This window comes from Hemitrygon akajei, chromosome 2 (genome assembly GCF_048418815.1).
Source record: "Hemitrygon akajei chromosome 2, sHemAka1.3, whole genome shotgun sequence".
Taxonomy (NCBI): Eukaryota; Metazoa; Chordata; class Chondrichthyes; order Myliobatiformes; family Dasyatidae; genus Hemitrygon; species Hemitrygon akajei.
This window is the reverse complement of record NC_133125.1, coordinates 76,384,986-76,402,231: the sequence shown is the minus strand read 5'-3', so window position 1 is coordinate 76,402,231 and position 17,246 is coordinate 76,384,986. Positions and strand designations below refer to the sequence as shown.

The following is a 17,246-nucleotide window of genomic DNA, read 5'->3' as shown; positions in this document are numbered from 1 at the left end:
TCTTCATAAGAAACGGAATTTGTAAAGTGAAACACTTTGTAGTTATAGCAGAGACTGAGACACATGAGAGCAGGCTGAACAAATGGAGGCAACGAAAGCTGCGTTCGCACGCGTTCGACTGATCCGGCCCGCATGAAGCTGCATTTTGCTCAATCCGGCCCGTGACCTAAAATGAGTTTGACACCCCTGCATACCTTCTTTAAGTCCAACAATCTTAATATTATTTCGTCTGCTAAAATTTTCAAGTACATCCACTTTTTCCAACAACCGTTTTCTTTCTGATGTCCAGGCAGAAATATTATCTTCCATTTTATTCACTCTATCAATGGTGTCTCCCATTGTTTCTTCCGTTTTTAATTTTCTTGTCCATTTTGTCCTGTCTTTTCATCATTTTATCAAACATAATCTTCAAATTTTTAATATTTTTTTATTACTTTTAATTCATACATTATTTGCACCAAAGATTTTTTTATGTCTCCAATATCACCTCCAACCTCTTCCTGTTGCTCTTGTTTATTTGTCTCTTCATCTTCATCTGATTTATCCAGAGAATCTGATTCCACCTCATCTTCATTTTCGCTTTCAGTTCCGATCATAGTTGGGATTTGTAGTTTGGGTTGCTCGTGTTTGCGCATGCCCCTTCCTTCACGCATGCGCAATTCCTGTTGCTCTTTTTTTTTGGAGATGGTTGATGTTGCCGCCGTTTTCTGTTCTGTATCGCCGGAGGTAAAATGCACTTGAGCCATGGCTCTTTGATGGCGGCTGGCCTTGATTCTTTTCCAAGTTGTGTTGTCTTCAAATTAGTAGTTTTCTTCTGCTTCTGTTTAGGAGACATATCTTAAGACAATCCTGAGTAGTTTATAAGTAATTAAAAAAAATATTTACTAACTTTTCTTCACTTAAACATTATTTTACTGGTTTTTTATGGGAGAGCTGGATTTCCATGTCTCGATCCTACGTCATCACATGTCGTCCCCCCCCTTCAACACCATTGACACTGATCCTGCAGTAATCCCATGGTATTGTCTCCACATTCACCCAATGGCATTTTTCTGTGGTCATTTAATCTAGTGATCAGTGTGGTGAATGAAACCAGAATGAATCCTTGTCTGGATCACCTACTGAGGCCCCTCTACTCATTATACAAGAAGGCAACACACTGGGAGCAAAGTGACCTTGATCCATCAAGCCTGGGCCTAATACTGGTTCATTTGTTCCAGTCCCACACCAATTCCCAAGTCTATTAAGAGTGGTAGATACAGCCCAGTCCATCACAGGAGGAACTTTCCCACCACTGAGAACATCTACAAGGAGCATTGATTCAATAAAGCAGCATCCATCATCTCTCTTCTTCTTGCTGCCATTGAACAGGAGGCAAAGGAATCTTGGGTTTCATACCATCAGATCAAGGAAAGTTATTACCCTTCAACCATCAGGCAGTTGAACCAGCGTGGATAACTTCACTGACCTCAATACTGAACTGATTCCACAACCTATGGACTCACTTTAAAAGACTCTACATGTTCTGTTCTCAAATTATATATTAATATCTCTACCTACAGTGCCTTGTAGAAGTATTCAGCCTCAACCTATTGTTCACTTAAATATTACAACCTCAACTTAGAATTTTTATTTGTAAATCACATGCTCCTTTTTACACAGTAAGTCTGGAAACAAAACAAGGAAATTTTAATGCATGAAAAACTAAAATTCAAAAACTGAAATGTTAGCAGTGCCAGAGTATTCACCCCCCCTTTGCTCATTATTTAGTCCCACCTCTCATGTCGATTGGAGTTGGCAGTCTTTTGGGATAAGTATGAGAATGGCCACTGGTGACATCTGAGGGTCAGCTGCTGGGCCTTGTGAAAGGCAAGTGAGAACAGCTAGAGGTCACCTTGGTACTAACGATGAGGGAATGGAAACTGTTGTGATAGGGCAGTTGGTATAAAGATAGATACAGTGTATGGTTGAGACATTGAGGAACAATAGTTAAGTTAGTTAACTACGCACATGTATACTGTAAAATGAGACAACGTTTCTCCGAACCAGGGTGAAAAATAGTCACAATAAACTAAGTTAGAATAAAATCTACAAATGAATTACGAATACATAATGTAAAGTGCATATGTTAAACACTGTAGGGTACAGAACTAAATAACCAGTGGTTCAGCAGAATAGACTTTCAATTCAAGGTGCTTTAGGAAAAAGATATACATTCAGAATTTCAATTTGGAGGGGGAGGGCAAACAAATTAATTAATGATAATAAGACGGTACCTGGCAAATCATAAACACAAGATTCTGCAGATGCTGGAAATCCAGAGGAACACATGCAAAATGCTGGAGGAACTCAACAGGTCAGACAGCATCTATGGAAAGAATAAACAGTTGACATTTCAGGCCTGAACCCGAGGTGGACCAACATCATTGAGGGTAGGTTTTCTAGAGCTGTTGTGGAGGGTTTGAACTACTTTGGCAGGGGAATGAAAACTGGAATGATGGAGCTGAGGACAGAGCAGTTGGAATATCGGTAGATGCAGTGTATGACTGAGATGATGATGAAGGATCGTCAAGTCAACCTTATTGTCATTGAGACATGTACATACAGACAGCCCTCTTTATCCGCGGGGGATTAGGAAGGACGGACCCCCCGCAGATACCAAAATTCGCGGATGCTGAAGTCCCTTATTTAACATGTATCAGTGCGGTGGTCTTTAGGACCCAGCGGAACCCCGGACTTTATTTAAGATGTCTCCGTACGGTGTACATTAGGAACTGGCGGCGCAGCTCTGAATCTGTAGTGTTTCTGTTCACAAAAATAATCACGATTGCGATTGAAAATAAGGTGGAAGTAATAAAGCGATCAGGAAGAGGTGAAACACCGTTGGTCATTTGAAAAGCGTTAGGCTACAGTCGGTCAACGATCGGAACAATTTTAATGGAGAATGTGAAAGGCCCTGCCCCAATGAAAGCCACAATTATTACTAAACAACGCAGTGGTTTAATTACTGAAATACATACGTTTCTTAAGTGTTTTATATGCATAGAAAGGTAAAATATGTACTATATACTAAGAAAAACGTTTGACTGGCGCTAAATAATACCGGATGTACCTGTTCCGACTTCAAATCTGACATAAAGACTGACTCAGGAATGGAACTCATTCATAACTGGGGACTGCCTGTACTTTTAAGTAATTTCTAGATCACTTATAATACCTAATACAATGTAAATGCTATGTAAATAGTTGTTATACTGTATTGTTTCGGGAATAATGACAGGAAAAAATAGTCTGTACATGCTCAAACAACGAGTGCTGGAGAGAGAACTTCCGGGTTTTCCTGACCCGCGGTTGGTTGAATCCGCGCATACGGAATCTATGGATAAGGAGGGCCGACTGTATATACCATTAAAGGAGGCAACATTTCTCAGGCCCAGGGTGTAAAGCCCTGTAGTAACACACAACACAGAATAATTTAGGAAATTATGGTAGTGCGATATTAATACACAGCAGTCTCTCCGGACTCTGGATTTGGGGATTGCCAAACATTATGTGGATTTTCTGGTGTAGTCATGTGCTTTTTGTGATATCATTCTAGAGGACCGTTGTTTCATTTTTTAACTGCATTGCAGTTGTGGTTTCTAAATGACAATAAACCGAAATTCAATTCAATTCAATTCAAATTAAGAATAAAATCTGCAAATGAATTATGTATAAATAAACAAAGTAAATTGCATAAATTAAGTATTGAACCAATGAACCAGTGACACTTTGAATATGGTACGGCCAGGAGTTCAGAAGCCTCCTGGCCTGAGGGAAGGTACTGTTTCCCATCCTGACTGTTCTTGTCTTAATGCATCAGAGTCTCTTATCTGATGATAGAAAGTCAGTCAAAGAGGATGTTGGATGGATGGGTGGCATTCTAAGGGTTGCGTCTACACAGCGCTCCTGATAAATGTCCCCAACAGATGGTGGGGAGACCCCTATGATTATCGCTGCCATTCTCACAGTCCTTTGTAGGGACCTCAGGTCTGATGCTCTGCTGCTCCCATACCAGATGCCAGTGCTCCTGGGGTGGAGCGGTGGAGCTGTGGAGCTCAGGGACCACCGCCCACAACTACTGCTTAGTCCTGAGTCAGGAGTAAGTCTGTTTAAATATAAATTTACAGAGTGTGAAATGAACATGAATTGAGGATTATCGATGCATTAACTTTATATGTGTTACTGGCATCAGTGAACGGAACAGAAACAGCTGCGGCTGGTGGTTACTGAGCTTCCTGGCTCCCTCGTTACGTCCCTTCATCGTGATGATGGAAATTCTTTGTGCAATTCCTTTGTGCGCTAGTAGCAAAAGATGTGTGCACGGCAAACACCCAAGAGGGATCAGTGCCCAGTCATTTCTCTGGTTCACATTCAGTCTTGGCTCATTGCTCTCACACCAGTCCACTTCCTCTCTATACTCAGACTCTTCATTGTTGCTGATGAGGACACAACCACTATTGTGTCATCCACAAACTGGATGACATGGTTTGAGCTGAATCCTGCAACACAGAAATGCATCAGCAGTGACCTGAGACCACAGCCCTGGGGAGCGACAGTGCCCAGGCTAATGGGACTAGAGATGTTGCCACCCACCCAGAATAATTGTAGTCTTTCTGTTAACAAGTCCAGGATCCAGTTACAGAAGGGGGTGTTGAGACTCACTGAGGACAGTTTCCCCACCAGTTTCTTCGGCATGATGGTGTTAAAGGCCAAACTGAAGTCTATAAACAGCAACACACACAAATTGCTGGAGGAATGCAGCAGAAAACCCATCTTTTGGTCCGAAACGTGGACTCTGCTTTTTTTCCATAGACGCTACCTAGCTTGCTGAGTTCCTCCAGCATTTTGTGTGTTGCTCGTTTTTCCAGCATCTGCAGTCTTTCTGTTGTCAAGAAACAGCAGTCTGCATGTGAGACCCCATTTTCCAGTGGGACAGGTCAGATTGGAAGGTAGAGACTATTGCATTGTAAATAGATTGGGTTGAGTGATAAGCAAACTACAAAGGGCCTAATGTTGCCGAGAGAAAGACTTTAATGACCAGCTGCTCAAAGCATTTCATAGTGGTTGATTTAAATGCCAGCTGACGAGGGTAATGTAAACAGGCTACACACAGGAATGATGTTTACTTCTTGAAAACTGAGGGAATACCTCCAAAGAGATGCTAAATATATCTATCAGCACCTCAGTTAGTTGGGCTGTACAGTATTTCAGAACCTGTCCTGGTATATTACCGGGCCCTGCAGCTTTGCGTGGGTTGGCACTGGCCAGGGTCTTCCTCACCTCAGCTTCTGCCAGACAGAGTATCTGCTCCCTGCTGTGTCTTTCTCGTCAACACTCTGTTCTGTGCATGAAAATAAAAGACAATTAGCGTATTGGGGACTGAGTCGTCCTGGTCACTGATGTGCAGGGTAGATTTGTCTGTGATCCTCCGAATTCACTGCCACATAAGCCTCTTTACTTTGTTATCACATAAAAGGTTCTATATTCTCTGAGAATGCTCCCATTTTACCACCTTGATGGAGTGGAAAGAACAGTTCTAGTTTCTCCGAAAGCTGTTACGCCCCCACCCCCAATCTAAATACAGCAACACGATCCCTCATCCGTTGATGGACCTCTGCAGTGTGCCATGGCCTCTGATTTGTCCTCACGTGGATGTGCTTTGTGATGGTAACATTCTCAGTAAACATCTGGTAATGGAATCCACATATTCCTCGATAGATAGATAGATAGATACTTTATTCATCCCCATGGGGAAATTCAACTTTTTTCCAATGTCCCATACACTTGTTGTAGCTAAACTAATTACATACAATACTTAACTCAGTAAAAAATATGATATGCATCTAAATCACTATCTCAAAAAGCATTAATAATAGCTTTTAAAAAGTTCTTAAGTCCTGGCGGTAGAATTGTAAAGCCTAATGGCATTGGGGAGTATTGACCTCTTCATCCTGTCTGAGGAGCATTGCATCGATAGTAATCTGTCGCTGAAACTGCTTCTCTGTCTCTGGATGGTGCTATGTAGAGGATGTTCAGAGTTATCCATAATTGTCGATGCTAACGTGGTTGCCAGAGGTAGCATCCTTTTTGAACATACTCCAGTTCATGTTTTCAGAGCAGTCTTGCAATGCTGAGGTTGCTCCCCCAGAACTAGTTTGGCCAGTTTGATCAGTGGTTTCTATGCTGGAATTAGCATAACAGATAAGGACATACAAAAAAGCTGGGTGAACTCAGCAGGTCGGGCAGCATCCGTTGAAAGAAGCAGTCAACGTTTTGGGTCGAAACCCTTTGTCAGGACTAAAGAAGGAGGGGGCAGGGGCCCTATAAAGAAGGTGGGGAGAGGATGGAAAACCAATCAGAGGAAAGATCAAGGAGTGGGGGAGGGGAAGCAGGAAGGGGATAGGCAGGAGAGGTGAAGAAGGAATCTAAGGGGAAAGCACTATGGGTAGTAGAAGAAGGCAGCGTCATGAGAGGTGGTAGAAGAGGTGCTAGAAGAGGAGACAGAGTAGAGGTGGGATGGGGAAGGGAGAGGGAGGAAATTACCAGAAGTTGGAGAATTCGATGTTCATACTGTTATGACCCCAGCCCCCTCCTTTGTGAGAATCGCAAGAGAGAGAGAGCGACGTGCTGAAGTTGGACTCAGGAAAATAAGAGAGAAGCCTTAAGGTTTGGAATGTGGTCTGGCCTCTCAGCCAGACAAAAGCCACGGACATAGCCATTGTCTCTTGGAGACACCTTTGTGAAATGGGGACTGGACTACGTGCAAACCCTCAGGGCAACGTGGGCTGGGTGATGGGGAAAGATTGCCACACCCCACCCTGATTGACAGCTACAACCCTGCAAGTCCCGATAAAAGGTGGGCTGCCGAGGTGGTCCCTCAGACGCACCAAGGAGACATACTAAGAAGACACGATAGCGTTTCCCGTCAGAGCGGGAAGCCATTTTGAAGGAAGCCACGTGCGTTAGATTCCGGATCGGGAGTCTGTGGCTGAAACCAAAGGAAAAACCGTTTTTAACTAACAACAGGGATTTGCTTCGCAAAGACAACGGGCAAGTGTTCCTTTCTCTCACAAATCCTCTCTCTCCAACACGTGAAATGCCAGCGGTTCCCAAACGGAAAAGCCTGCAGATTTCTGAGTGACTTTTATATTCCATTGGACTCAGTATTATCCCTTAGACAATGATAGAGCTTATTTCTGATTGATTATTACTATACCTGTGCTTTAGATTGAGTATTGACGACATATATGATCTAAATGCTTTGTATTAACCATACGTTTGTGCCCCTTTATAAATAAAAAACGTTTGAAAATAGTACCATCAGACTTCAGCGGACCTCTCTATCTTTGCTGGTAAGCCACCCAGTTACGGGGAACGTAACAATACCAAGGGGCTGGAGACTACCTAGACGGTATATGAGATGTTGTTCCTCCAACCGAAGTTTGGCCTCATCATGACAGTAGAGGAGGCCATGTATGGACATATCCGAATGGGAATGAAAGGGAGAGTTGAAGTGAGTGGCAACCGGGAGATCCTGTCTGTTGTGGCGGATAAGTGCTAGGTGGGAGATCTGTGGGGAGGGACGTGTGGACCAGGCAGTCGTGGAGGGAATGATCCCTGCGAAAAGCAGAGAGGGGTAGAGAGGGAAAGATGTCCTTAGTGGTGGGGTCCTGTTGAAGGTGGCGGAAGTTGCAGAGGGTAATATGCTGGATCTTCCGGAGGCTGGTGGGGTGATAGGTGAGGACAAGGGGGTCACGGTCCCTGTTGTGGTGACAGGAGGATGGGGTGAGGGCTGAAGTGTGGGAAATGGAGGAGATGCAGATGAGGCCATCATTGATGACAGCAGAAGGGAAACCACGATTCTTAATGAATGAGGACATTTGGGATGTCCTGGAATGGAAAGCTTCATCCTTGGAGCAGATGCGGCGGAGACAGAGGAACTGGGAATAGGGAATAGAATTTTTGCAATTGGCAGAGTGGGAAGAGCTATAATCAAGGTAGTTATGGGAGTCATTGGGTTTATAGAAGATGTCAGTGGACAGTCTATCTCCAGAGATGGAGACCGAGAGATCGAGAAAGGGGAGAGAAGTGAATTTGAGGGCTGGGTGAAAGTTACTTATCCCTGCAAGCGTAAGTGCTACACCTGTCCCTACACCTCATCTCTTAACACCATTCGGGGCCCCAAACAGCCCTTCCAGGTGAGGCAACACTTCACTTGTGAGTCTGTTGGGGTAATCTCCCGGTGTGGCCTCCTCTACATCGGCGAGACCTGATGCAGATTGGGGGACCGCTTCATCGAGCACCTACAGACAGGATTTGTCCGCCACGACAGACAGGATTTCCCGGTTGCCACTCACTTCAACTCTCCCTCTCATTCCCATTCGGATATGTCCATACATGGCCTCCTCTACTGCCATGATGAGGGCAAACTTCGGTTGGAGGAACAACATCTCATATACCGTCTGGGTAGACTCCAGCCCTTTGGTATGAACATCGAATTCTCCGACTTCCGGTAATTCCCTCCCTCTCCCTTCCCCATCCCACCTCTACTCTGTCTCCTCTTCTAGCTGCCTATCACCTCTCATGACTCTGCCTTCTTCTACTACCCATAGTGCTTTCCCCTTAGATTCCTTCTTCACCATTCCTGCCTATCCCCTCCCTGCTTCCCCACCCCCACCCCTTGACCTTTCCTCTGATTGGTTTTCCACCCTCTCCCCACCTTCTTTATAGGGCCCCTGCCCCCTCCTTCGTTAGTCCTGACGAAGGGTTTCGACCCGAAACGTTGACTGCTTCTTTCAACGGATGCTGCCCGACCTGCTGAGTTCATCCAGCTTTTTTGTACATCTTGATTTGACCACAGCATCTGCAGTGCACTTTGTGATAACAGATAAGGAACTGCTTAATCTGCAACTGCTATGTTAATATAAACCAGATCAAGGGTATTTTCACTTCTGGTAGCAAAATCAACAGGGTGAGAATTTAGGCAGATCAATGATCAAAGCTGCAGTCAGTGGGATAGGTTGAAGTTTGTCTTTAAACTGCTACATTCACACTAGACAGGATAATTTTGAAAACGCCGGTTTCGCATAAAAGTGATAGGCATCCACACTATGCGTTTTTAAAAATATCTCTATCCACATTGAAACAGAGATTTCGGCGAATCTTCTTCTCCTGCGCATGTGCAGGACACCTCTACCGAAAGCAAGCAACATGTTTGGTGTCGAATCTCGCTGTAAAAGTGCGCGTTTGTGTAGATACAGACTAGAAAAACTTAAAACGACGGACAACTGTTGGCTTTCACGCAGGAGAACTTAAAAGTAAAATAAAAACAAATACTGGAGCGTACGGAAGCAACCGACAGGGAGTTCACGGACAGATTGACCCGGCTGATGACAAACATAGAAAAACTGACTAAGTCTGTTGCATTAAAAAAGCATCTTGTTAAATGTATTAAAACATGTCTGCATCAGTGTTATCTTGTATTTCCATAAAATGTTACATTAGGCTGTTACACATCTATTGTCAGAGAAGTACTTGTATAAATAGGTAAACCACCTTCATATAAGCAAGGACAGAAAACAGGGCAAAGTGAGTATACTTATTTATTCAGTAAGTTATGGGTCAAAGTATTTGGTGAGTACATTTCTAACTCTTCTGGCTTCAGTCTCGTTGCCGTCTGTTCTGAAATTGTTAGGTTGCGTTCAAGAAAACAATGAAATAGCACGCTACCGTCTGACAGTGTTTTCAGATTTCTCCGGTTACCCCATCCACACTGATCCAGCCAATCCAGCATTTTCAAAAATACACACTTTGGAGAGCGTTTCTGAAAAGCTCCAGTTTTGGTGGACGAAAACGCCGTTTTAGTGTGGACGAAGGGTAAAAACGAAGAGAAAATGCTTCAGTTATGGATTTATCCGGTGTAGTGTGGACGTAGCCTAAGTATTAGGTTCAACATTTCAGCAACTCGGAAGAGTTTGGAACAGTTTGATCAAGATGTGTCCAATGTACAATACTTCCTCAGTTGACAACTTCCAGATAGCTCATGGAAATGTATTTTCTTACTTCCTTTACATCAGTTTTTCACCATAAATGTTTTCCTGGGGTTGTTAGAGCCTGTAATTTACAGTTTGGAAGTTGTTTGAGTGATGCAGCACTTTGCTGTCTCTGAGAAGATTCCAGGAAGCGAATGCGTACTCCGAGAAAAGGGCTTTGTGGTGGGCTGATGTACAGCTCCATTTTGCTGGTTAAGGATTCACCAATTAAAGCATTGAAGATTGAGGCAACGTCCACACTAGACCGGATAAATCCATAACCAAAGCTTTTTCTGTTCATTTTGACCCTCCATTCACACTGAAACGGCGTTCTCCTCCCCTGAAAACAGAGCTTTTCTAAAACTCTCTCCAGAGTGTGTAAATCTAAAAACGCTCTGGGGTAACTGGAGCTTTTTAAAAACGCTGTCATGATGTGCCAGAACAGATGATGGCAGCAGCACAGCATTTCATTGTTTTCTCCAACACAACAACAATGGCGGACGGCTTCAGGAGACTGTCCCTGAGCAGAATGTTACTGCAGCTTTGCAGTATGACAGAGAATTTCAACCCCCCCCCCCCCCCACACAACCTGACAATTTCAGAACAGACGGCAACGCGACTGAATCTAGAAGAGTTAGATATGTACTCACCAAATACTTAGACCCATAACTTACTGAATAAATAAGCATACTCACTTTGCCCCGTTTTCTCTTCTTGCTGGTATGAAGGTGGTTTACCTATTTATGCAAGTACTTCTCTGACAATAGATGTGTAACAGCCTAATGTAACATTGTATGGAAATACAAGATAACACTGATGCAGACATGTTTTATACATTTAACAAGGTGCTTTATTAAATGTATTTCTTGTGCAAACATTCAATAGATGTCATTAGTTCCAAAATGTCATTTTTAAGTAGTAGCTTATGTTTGGCATAAACGTGAAAATGTTAAGGCCAAAAAAGGAAAATTGTAAGTTTCACTTTTACTCAGGTAAAAATAAAATCACTTTTGCCCAGTAACTTGTTTTATTGCACGTTAAGTACAGTAAAATAATACAGAAAGACATGGTAAAAGTAAAGGCAAACAAATGAGGCAACAGCAAATTTCACTTTTGCCCAGTAACAAGCCTTATTGCATTTAGTTGTAGCTGTCATCCCTTTCAGCGGTGAAGAGACTATGGCTGTAGGAAATGTTTCCAGGGTAAGTCAGTTTTTCAGTGTTCATCGTCAGCCAGGTCATACTGTACGTGAACTGCCTGTCGGTTGCCTCCATTTGCTCCAGTATTTGTTAGTTTTAAGTCCTCCTGCGTGAGAGCCAACAGCTGTCTGTTGTTTGGCAATTTCCTTTTAAGTTTTTCTAGTTTGTAACCGAACATACTCACATCAAGTCTTTCACGGCGAGATTCGACACCAAACACGTCGCTTGTTTTCTGTAGATGCGTCCTACGCGTGCCCAGTAGGAGATTTGCCCAGGTGCCCGTTTTAATGTGGATGGAGGTATTTTCAAAAACGTCTGGTGTGGACACCTACCGCTTCTACGGGAAACCGGCGTTTTCAGAATTATCCGGTCTAGTGTGGACGTAGCCTGAGACACAGTCATGGCAAATGTGGAAGATGAGCAAGACTTAAGCGCCAACTGCTTTCTTTTTGTTCTCTAACAGAGAAGGAATCTGTGAGCAGCCTAGCTCGCTGTGGCAGGTGAGTAGGCCTCTCTTGTGTGGTGTTGATGGTATCTTAGGATGTTATGGTTTGGACTGTTGAATTCTTTAGATTTATGGTTTTAATTTTCTTTGTCTTTTATCACCCGTTCCTTTTCCATTTTATGTGAAGGGAGGGTTTTGGGGGATAATGTTCTTTGTGTTCTGTTAATTTTTTTTGTGGGGTCGATAAATGTGTTTTGGGGGTTGATCGGGATGTTGTTCGTTTTTGTATGGGGGCTGGGATGATTCTTTCTGAATGATTTCCATGTTCTGTCTTCATTTTGTGGCTCTCTGGAGAAGACAAATTTCAGAGTTTCAGACATGCTTTGATAATGAATGAACCTTTCAAAAGGAAAGGAGAGTGCGTTAAAAAGGCAAGAAGCTCAGAAAGGGATTTAAATTTAACTGATGGTAACATGGGGGCAAAATTGAAAAGGGTGATGAACACAGCACTGCAAGTGTTATCTTTGAATACTCACTGAGTAATGGCAATGACATAGCACAGTTAGAAATTGACAGGTATGACGTTGTGAGCATCAGTGAGTCATGGTTGAAAGAAGATCATAGTTGGGAAGTGAACATGCAAGGATACACATTGTATTGAATAGATGGGAGGGCAAGTAGTGGGTTTGAGGTCGAAATTGATTTATGACAGAGTTGGCATGGGATTGAGAAGATAGAAGTATAGAAAGCCTACAGCACAATACAGGCCCTTCGGCCCACAAAGTCGTGCCAAACATGTCCCTACCTTAGAAATGATTAGACCTCCCCATAGCCCTCTGTTTTTCTAAGCTCCATGTACCTATCCAAAAATCTCTTAACAGACCCTATTGTATCCGCCTCCACCACCGTTGCTGGCAATCCATTCCACGCACTCACCACATTCTGCATTAAAAAAAACCTGACATCTCTGTACATACTTCCAAGCACCTTAAACCTGTGTCCTCTTGTGGCAACCATTTCAGCCCTGGGAAAAAGCCTCTGACTATCCACATCATCAATGCCTCTCATTATCTTATGCACCTCTATCAAGTCACCTCTCATCCTCCGTCGCTCCAAGGAGAAAAGGCCGAGTTCACTCAACCTGTTTTCATAAGACATTCTCCCCAATCCAGGCAACGTCCTTGTAAATCTTCTCTGCACCTTCTTTGGTTTCCACATCCTTCCTGTAGTGAGGTGACCAGAACTGAGCACAGTACTCCCAAGTAGGGTCTGACCAGGCTCCTATATAGCTGCAACATTACCTCTCAGCTCGTAAATTTTATTCCACGATAGAATGAAGGCCAATACACCATACGCCTTCTTAACCACAGACTCAACATACACATCTGCTTTGAGCGTCCTGTGGACTCGGACCCCAACATTCCTCTGATACTTCACACTGCCAAGAGTCTTACCATTAATGCTATATTCTGCCATCATACCTGGCCTGCCAAAATGAACCACTTCGCACTTATTAGGGTTGAACTCCATATGCCACTTCTCAGCCTGGTTTTGCATCCTATCATTGTCCCACTGTAACCTCTGACAGCCCTGCACATTATCCACAACACCCCCCAACTTTTGTGTCATCAGCAAACTTACTAACCCATCCCTTCACTTCGTCATCCAGGTCATTTATAAAAGTCACGAAAAGTAATGGTCCCAGAACAAATCCCTGAAGCACACCACTGGTCACTGGCCTCCATGCAGAATATGACCCGTCTACAACCACTCTTTGCCTTCTGTGGGCAAGCCAGTTCTAGATCCAGAAAGCAATGTCCTCTTGGATCCCATGCCTCCTTACTTTCTCAATAAGCCTTGCATGGGGTACCTTATCAAATGCCTTGCTGAAATCCATGTACACTACATCGATGTGTTTAGTCACATCCTCAAAAAAATTCCATCAGGCTTGTAAGGCACCCTTTACAAAGCCATGCTGACTACTCCTAATCATATTATACCTCTCCAAATGTTCATAAATCCTGCCTCTCAGGATCTTCTCCATCAACTTACCAACCACTGAAGTAAGACTCACTGGCCTATAATTTTGTGGGCTGTCTCTACTCCCTTTCTTGATTAAAGAAACAACATCCGCAACCCTTCAATACTCTGGAACCTCTCCTGTCCCCATTGATGATGCAAAGATCATTGCCAGAGGCTTAGAAATCTCCTCCCTTGCCTCCCACGTTAGCCTGGCTTACATTTCATCCGGTCCTGGAGACTTATCCAACTTGATGCTTTCCAAAAGCTCCAGCACATCCTCTTCCTTAATATCTACATGCTCAAGCTTTTCAGTGCGTGACAAGTCATCGCTACAATCACCGAGATCCTTTTCCATAGTGAATACTGAAGTAAAGTATTCATTAAGTACATCTGCTATTTCCTCCAGTTCCATACACACTTTCCCACTGTCACACTTGATAGGTCCTATTCTTTCATGTCTTATCCTCTTGCTGTTCACATACTTGTAGAATGCCTTGGGGTTTTCCTTGATTCTGCCCGCCAAGGCCTTCTCATGGTCCCTTCTGGCTCTCCTAATTTCCTTCTTAAGCTCCTTCCTATTAGCCTTATAATCTTCTAGATCTCTAACATTACCTAGCTCTCTGAACCTTTTGTAAGCTTCTCTTTTCTTCTTCACTAGATTTATTGGAGCCTTTGTACACCACGGTTCCTGTACCCTACCATAACTTCCCTGTCTTATTGGAACGTACCTATGCAGAACTCCACACAAATAGCCCCTGAACATTTGCCACATTTCTTTCATACCTTTCCCTGAGAACATCTGTTCCCAATTTAAGCTTCCAAGTTCCTGCCTGATAGCCTACTGTGCATACTGTGTCAAGAAACCTTCCTGAACACACCTAACAAACTCCACCCCATCTAAACCCCTCGCTCTAGGGAGGTGCCAATCGATATTTGGGAAATTAAAATCGCCCATCATGACAACTCTGTTATTATTACACCTTTCCAGGACCTGCTTCTCTATCTGCTCCTTGATATCTCTCTTACTATTGGGCGGCCTATAAATAACACCCAGTAAAGTTATAGACCCCATCCTGTTCCTAACCTCCACCCACAGAAACTCTGTAGGCAAATCCCTCCATGACATCCACCTTTTCTGCACCTGTGACACTATCTCTGATCAATAGTGCCACACCCCCACCTCTTTTGCCTCCCTCCCTGCCCTTTCTGAAACATCTAAAACTCGGTACTTTAAGTGACCAATCCTGTTCCTGAGCCGTCCAAGTCTCTTTAATGGCCACCACATCATATCTCCATGCTCCAAGCTCAACCGCTTTGTTCACAATAATCCTTGCGTTAAAATAGACATCTCAAATTGTCGGTCTGAGCGCATCCCTTCTCTATCACCTGCCTATCCTCCCTCACACAGTCTCCAAGCTTTCTCTATTTGTGAGCCAACCGCCTCTTCCCCAGTCTCTTTAGTTTGGTTCCCACAACAATTCTAGTTCAAACTCTTCCCCAGTAACCTTACCGAACCTCCCCACCAGCATATTGATCCTCCTGGGATTCAAGAGAAACCCGTCCTTTTTGTACAGGTCACACCTGCCCCAAAAGAGATCACGATCCAGAAATCTGAATCACTGCCCCCTGCTCCAATCCCTCAGCCACGCATTTATCCTCCACCTCATTCTATTCTTCTACTCACTGTCATGTGGCACAGGCAGTAATACCGAGATTACTACCTTTGCGGTCCTGCTTCTCAACTTCCTTCCAAACTCCCTGTAGTCTGTTTTCAGGACCCCTTCCCTTTTCCTACCTGTGTCAAAAATGTAGAATCCTTGTGGGTAGTATTAAGAAACTGCAAGGATAAAAAGACCCTGATGGGAGTTGTATCCAGGCCTTGGATCAGTCGTTAGGATGTGGGCTACTAATTACAGCAGGAAATAGAAAGGGAATGTGAAAAGGTCAATATGATAGCCATGGGGGGGGGGGGGGGGGGGGAAGGTGCGTGTTAAATTTGCAGTTAGATTGGGAAAATCATCTTGGTACCGATCCCAAAATTAGGAATTTGTAGAATGCCTAACAGATGGCTTTTAAAGCAGCTTGTGTTTGAGCCCACCTGGGAAAAGATAGCTGGATTTGGTATTGCATAATGGGGCAGTGATTACAATATGACAGAATTCACCCTGCAGTTTGAGAGAGAGAGGCTAAAATCAGATATATCAGGAACTACCGAGGCATGAGAGAGGACCTGGCCAAAGTTGATTGGAAGTGGACATTAGCAGGAATGATGGCAGACCAGCAATGGAGTTTCTGGGAGTAATTTGTAAGCTGCAGGACAGATAAATACCACAGATGGAGAAATACTGTAAAGGGAGGATGAGTCACTTGTGGCTGAAAAGGGGAAGTCAAAGACAGGCTAAAATCAAAAGAGAGGGAATGCAATAAAGCAAAAATAAGTGGGAAGCTGGAGGATTTTTAAAAAAACAAGTGAAGGCAATGAAGAAGCAATAAGGAGAAAAGATGAAATATGAAGATTAATTAGTGCATTATAGAACAGAAGATATCAAAAGCTTGTTTGGAGATATAAAGAGTAAAATAGGGACGGAAGTGGAAAATGCTCTGGAGAGGTTGTAATCGGGAATAAAGAAAGACAGACACACATAATAAGTATTTTGTATTTGATCTTTACTGTGAAAGACACCACTACTGTGCCAGAATTTCGAGTGTTGAGGCAGAACTGAGTGCAGTTGCTATTACGAAGAAGTTGCTTGTGTAGTTGAAAGTTCTGAAAGTAGGTGTCCCTGGACCAGGTGCAGTACACTCCAGGGTTCTGAAAGAGGTGGCTGGAACAATTTGGAGACATTGGGAATGATCTTCCAACAATTACTAGATTCTGGGATGGTTTCAGAGGAGTTTAAAATTACAAATGTCACTCCACTCCTTAGGAAGGGAGGGAGGCAAAAGACAGGAAATTATAGGCAACAGGAAACCCACAGATTGAGAACAAAGGGCTGTTCATTTCAGTCATGTAGGTATCACATGTTGAAAGCCACAATGCACATTCATCCAGTGTTCTTGGAATAGTGTGGTGAGCTGGTACAGGGAAAGCAATAATAATAAACAGAAATGGGGGGGGGGGGGCACTTGCAAGACGCAGAGGGATGGCCATGTAGTTTGTTGGATTGAATATTCTGTTTCTCTGCAAAACATTCCAAATGATTCACTCTTGCTTCTGTGGTCATTCCATATCTAATAGGAACATCCCTCTGGTGAATTCTGGCCTGTTCTGTTGTCTCTGTGTACCACCAGATACAAACAGATTGAAATCAGGGGAATTTTCACAGCATTGACCTTCCACTGAATGTTACCTTTGTCTCAGTTCGAAGCATGAGATATTGGTACAGTGTGAGGTGTCAAGGGGAGGGGTTGTGGAGAATGTAGAGGACATGAAAGTTCAAGGCAGCGAAGTTGAGGGTGGAAGGGTGAGAGAGTCACAAAGTCATACAACACAGAAACAGGCCCTTT

At 43.5% G+C, this 17,246-nt stretch overlaps 1 protein-coding gene across 8 annotated transcripts in view; it reads left to right on the top strand.

The window, feature by feature from the left end:
- Window positions 1-17,246, top strand: part of LOC140714203 (NACHT, LRR and PYD domains-containing protein 3-like) — a 99,727-nt gene that overhangs the window by 37,198 nt on the left and 45,283 nt on the right. For 2 of the 8 annotated variants that reach the window (XM_073025210.1, XM_073025194.1), the window contains exon 3: window positions 11,736-11,772. The exons of the other annotated variants lie outside the window; for them this stretch is intronic. The gene's annotated coding sequence lies outside the window, so the exon portion shown is untranslated. The remainder of the gene's footprint in view (window positions 1-11,735; window positions 11,773-17,246) is intronic. 8 annotated transcript variants of the gene reach the window in all.